Genomic DNA, 5,729 nt, shown 5'->3' with positions numbered 1-5,729 from the left:
CTAAATTATTTTTCCTTCCTGTCCCATAGCATAGCTCCTAACATGAGACAGAAACTCTGAATTTTTATTTTAACAACATGCCTAGATTTAGGAAAGGACAAAGCCAGTGTTCAACTCCAAAGTCAGCTTTGACTTTTAAGTGAGTCATGATTATTATTTTATATTATTTTCAGAGATTCTCTTTTTTTGAAGAAAGAGAAAGACTTTTATAAAACGAAAACTTTACAATTGTACATATAAATAGCATACTAAAATTTAAGGGGATTATGAGGACTGGTGATTATTCCACGACAAGTTTGTTAACTAGACTTCCTGGATACTTTCCCCAAGACATTCTTACATGCAAATTTTCTTTCAACAATCAAATATTCCATCTAATTTTGTGTATGCCATCTGAAATGTTCCCATTTTAAAATCAGGACCTCAAAAACAAATTTAAATCAGTGACATCATACATCACAAACATCTCAGGGTCAGCAAGTGTGAAGGAGCTGGACACTGTCCTGTGCCAACTAGCTTTCATCATCTCTTTGTAAAGGTATTATCTCAATTTCTTTGGCTATTCTTTCGGCTAACGCTTTATTATTTGCAGCAATAATTCTCCGAGACATCAAATCAAATGATCCACCTGTCACATCCATCAGCACTCCACCTGCCTCAGTGACGATGACGCCAGCTCCTGCCATGTCCCAGCAGTGGATCCCCATTTCATAGTATGCATCTGCTCCTCCAGTTGCCACAAGGCACATATTAACAGCAGCTGTTCCAACACTCCGGATTCCGTGGATGGGAAGGGAGCAGAGCTTTTCCATGTTGGAAAGAACGATCCGTAACTTCTCTGGCTTTCTGGATGAGCCCAATTCAGTCACCAAGAGTGCTTTGATAATATCTTCCTGTTGTGAGACCCGAAGCTTCTGACCGTTACAAAAGGCTCTTTTTCCCTTCCTGCCAGTATACATCTTATCTTCCACACAGCTATACACAACTCCAAACTCCATCTGTTTATTTACAACGAAGCCAATTGAAACAGCTACAAAAGGAAACCTATGCACAAAGTTGGTCGTGCCGTCAATAGGGTCAATGATCCACGTGGGCTTGTCTGTGAAGACTGTCTTTTCCCCAGCTGCCACAGATTCTTCCCCAATGAAACTGTGAGATGGGTACTTTTCCTTTATTGAAGAGAGAAGCATTTTTTCAACATTCTGGTCGGTAACTGTTACCAAGTCAGCTGGAGAACTTTTAATCATGACATTCACCTCATTTTGTAGAGCTTCACGAATCATCTCTCCAGCTCGTCTTGTGAGGGTGACCGCATAGTCCATGCACTCCTGCCAGGGGTCCGCCATCTTCTCCTGGGCTTCAGGAAGGGGGAAGCATAACCGTGTGACACCACAGGCTTGACCACAGGATAACTGTTCCCAGCACATAGATGCATGGAAATGGTCACACTCAGAAAAGGTGATCTTTTTTTATAAAGCCACACTAATTCTGCTTCACAACTGAGAGCAAGTGACACGTGTTCCTCTTTAGGTGCATGTGAAATCTCTGCCTCATTGCACAGGCTGAGAAACGCAGGGACACGGAGTGTCTACCGGGTGTTGCTTTGTTTTCCTTTCTACTTGAGACAAGGTGGGCTTTAAGTTTCCAGAATGTTGGCATATGCCATCATGACTAAATGCCTTTTCCCTGTGATACAAGCATTCGCATAACTGTGTAACAGACCCTTTGTGAGTTATAAGCTGCTTAGAGCTCAAAAACGCTTTGCAAACTTTATCGTTCTTGTTCTTATCACTCTTATTGTCTCCTTGCACCCTGACACTTGGGCTGGTCTGCTTCCCTGCTTGAGAACTGCTCAAGCCTCTTACAGGTCACCTCATGCCAACACTAACAGAACACCATTTCAAAAGACATCCATCATATCTTCAAAGGATCATCCTGGGAACAGATGTCAGCGAACAGATATCTGTTCCAAAACTGCTGTTGCTCCACAGCATTTAGTCAGCTCTATGCATGCGCTATCTTTTCAACCAGTTTGAAGAGATTTCTTGAGGAAATGGGACTGATAAATGAAATTTTCTGAGATGCCCTGAAATGGACAGAGGTCTCGCGTGAGCGCACGGCGATGCACAACTGCCGGGGTCGAGGGCTCGGCTCTTCTTTTCAGAGATTCTTACGCTTATATTACATGTCCTCAAAAGTGATAATTCTGCTTGCTTGGTGATCCTATCTGTATAATTATCTTTTCTTCTTTAGGCATCTAGATGTCCAGGGTCTCTTGACTTTTTGAAGATGAGTATTTTCTTGCAAATACAAGAACAGAATCCTTCCCCAACCCTTTATGGTTTTCTTACTACGAATATGGTTGTCACCTGTAACATGAGTGAGGCCTGCTTGTTTGTGTTTCTGTCCTGCCCGACCACCCAGTTGTTTAGTCCCAGAGAAAAATCACACTGAGATCTCTATAAGTTAAAAAGCTGATTGGCCCATTAGGTCAGGCTACTTATTAGCTAACCCTCTCATCTTGATTAACCCATTTATCTGATCTATTTTAGCCATGTGGCTCTGTACCTTTCTCAGTGGGGCAGCTCACATCTTGATGCTTCCTTCGGTGATCTGGACAGGAATGGGAGGAATCAACTTCCTCCTCCCCAGAATTCTCCTGATCTCCTTGCATCATTTCCACTTCCTGTCTGATTTTCCCACCTACACCTCCTGCCTGGCCAATCAGAGTTTATCTAAAACATGATTGACAGAATACAGACAATTCTTCTGTACCACTTCCCCCTCTTTTTAAAAAAAAAAAAAGGAAAATATGCATAGTCCATTTTTTGGGAATGTGGGCGTAGTATTCCACTTTTTTCCTATTTCTTTAATCAAATATATATCTTATTTCTTTAATCAAATATATATCTTATTTCTTTAATCAAATATATATCTTTAACCAAATATATATCTTTCCAGCTGGTTGGGGGCGCTGAAATCTTATGGGGACCTAAAGAAAATTTAGAGTTATGATCAAGTCCTGACTAAAGTATCCTGTGAGTCTTGACCATCTCAGGCAGCAGTCTTGAATCTGTTCTGGATGAAGAACTCAGACATCTGGGACATTTGTTCCTACTGGAGATTTCTCAGCTGGTCTTCCTTGGTTAAAGATGATTTTTCTTAACTCTGAATAAATCCACAGCCTCTCATTTTCTGTGGAAATAAAAGCAAAGTCTCTTCTCCAAAGTAACATACCTTTTGACTTCAATTTTGAAGCCAAGGTATTTTCAAAATACCTATCTTGGATTAATTCTGCAGCATTTATAAGCAAATATCTTTTAGCAGCTGTTGCTCCTTCCTCAGCATTTAAACAATTCAAAGAGACTGTAATAGCATACAGTATCAAGATTCTCTGAGTATTTTCATCTTTACGTGGCTTTATTTTAACCTCTATTTTTTTATTTTTACTTTTAACTTTTGGCTTTTTGAGACAGCTTCTCCGAATATCTTTGTCCTGGTATTCTCTCTGTAGATCAGGCTATCCTTGAACTCCCAGAGATCCGTCTGTCTCTGCCTCCCCAGTGCTGGGATTATTGTTCTTTAAAAGATAATATGTTGGCAGGTGACCGAGGCAGGGCAGAGGCTGCCGCCAGAACACGTGCAGGTTCCACGTGGCAAGTGGCAGAGCTGGTCCCGCCATGCGGTCCAAAGAGCAGGCCAGATAAAAGACTTACAGTACATAATAAATAGATGTAAGGGTAAACATAAAGTTGAATATTTATTACTTAAAGAAGAGGGAGACATTTATTGCTTAAAGAAGAGGGAGACAGAGAGACATGGAGAGAAACATAGGGAGAGACAGAGACACGTGTGTACACGCCAAGAGACTGGGGACAGAAGAGGAAGAGTTAAGATGGCGGCGAGGGAGGTCAGAAGTGGCTGGGAGTGGGCGTGGTTAGCTCTTAAAGGGACCAGACCCAAAGGAATAACAGTCCCGGATCCTTTTTATAATAAAAAGTAGGTTAGACATTACAGTTTGAAGGAATTGGGGCGGCGAATTCTCAAGACTGCTTCCGGCTGATTTGTGGGCCTCGTCTTGGGTGGGGGGGAGATCCGAGAGAAGGCTGGGTGCTGTTCACATCCTGACATAGTTGGTCTCTGCTCCTGACAGGTGTCTGTGGCATGGAAATGTCTGGTGTCCCTTGTACCTGGTTAGGGTGTTGGCAGAACAGAGGACAAAGTTAAATTAAGAAAAAAATATTTAGGACCAGGGAATTGAGGGGTTATGTATCTGACCTGTTTACTGTGGGTTCTTTAATTCGGCTCCCTGGAACTCATAAGAACTCCCTGTGTTTGTAAAAATAGAAATTTTAGACATATGTATTGCATAATGGCTGTGACATGTTTTTGTACAATGAAAAGTATTTTTTATTTGGTGAAGCAACCTGGAAAACCTCTTAGCTATCAGACTGTCAGAGATCTTTGAGAAGGATAAGATTTTACTTGAGTTACTGATTAAAAAATGACAGAGAACTTACTTGGTTGGCACCCAGAGCTACTCTTGGGTCCTCCCTGGTTGCTGAAGGTTGCATTTGACCTTTGTTGTTTAGCGTAGAGCCTGTCAGGCTTCAGAAGACCCTGTGGGCTAAGAAATCTGTAGGAAGACAGGCATACCTTACCCGGGCAGTTAGGCTGTCGATTTCAGTGATTCTGTCCACGTCTGGAGGTCTTTAGTTTAGGTAAAAGGCAGTTTTTGCCCAATGGTCAGCGTTTGGCAGTTGAAGTGAACTGCAGATGGATGTTGTTCTGTGACCATTTGTCTTCTGTCTTCTTGGAGGAAACAGAGTGCTTGCTAGGAGCCAACATGTCTCTTTTTGTTATGAAAAGTTTTTTAAATAATTAAATACTTAAATATCACATTCCCCAGATCTCTGAGCATCTGAGGGCTGTGTATTAGGTATAGTTGCAATATAGAATCTGTCTGGAAGGTTGGATCTGAGCTTGACTGTATTAGAACAGCTTAATATTAAATATAAGAGAGGTAAAAGTACATACTGGTTAAAAATATGAGACTTATGATTTTGTAGTCTGAAATGAGATGTAATGAATAATTATTATACTTAGAAAGATTGAACAGGAATTAGGCAAAGTGCATGTTTCTGATGAGCCCTATCAGAAGCATGTCACTATGCAAAACACCTGTAATCAGAGTTAATGAGAGGATTTTAGTGAACACTGAGGAGGGGAAGAGAGAGGAAAGGCAGGACATAAATAAGAATGGGAGAGCTTGGTTACGTGACCTGGCTCTCAGTTAATCTAGCGATAAAGTCACCTGACTCCAATGAACATGGCGGCGACTACGTGTTGTGGGGAAAGTTATAATTTTAGAACTGTAAGGATTTTAAGCTTAATAAAGAGAGACCTAAAGGTGTGATCTGCCCTGTTGTTGAGCCGCCATGCAGAATCATAAGCCGCGGCAGGGAACAAAAGGCTGGAACCGAAAAAACTGCACCATGTCATGGCCAACAGGAATTTTAAAAGCCAGGGACTGCCTGCCATGAGCGGTTGTTATTTGAAATGTGAATCATGAAAACCCGCGCAAACAGACAATTTAAAGACGGATAGGTGTGGAGGATTTTAAGTAAGGCATATTAAGGTTTGAACGACTTGCTTTTCCAGGTCAAGACCATGAAAAACCCGCAAAAACCGTGGCATCTCGAGCCTGCGGGGAACAGCTCCCCATTTGG

At 41.7% G+C, this 5,729-nt stretch overlaps 1 pseudogene; it reads right to left on the bottom strand.

Annotated features, from left to right (window-relative positions):
* Positions 1–227: 227 nt before the first annotated feature.
* Positions 228–1,371, bottom strand: LOC148119390 (inositol monophosphatase 1 pseudogene; annotated as a pseudogene).
* Positions 1,372–5,729: the final 4,358 nt, after the last annotated feature.

The sequence above is a fragment of the Myodes glareolus genome, chromosome 17 (assembly GCF_982192425.1).
Source record: "Myodes glareolus chromosome 17, mMyoGla1.1, whole genome shotgun sequence".
NCBI lineage: Eukaryota > Metazoa > Chordata > Mammalia > Rodentia > Cricetidae > Myodes > Myodes glareolus.
The sequence above is the reverse complement of the archived record's forward strand: the minus strand, read 5'-3'. Positions and strand labels throughout refer to the sequence as shown.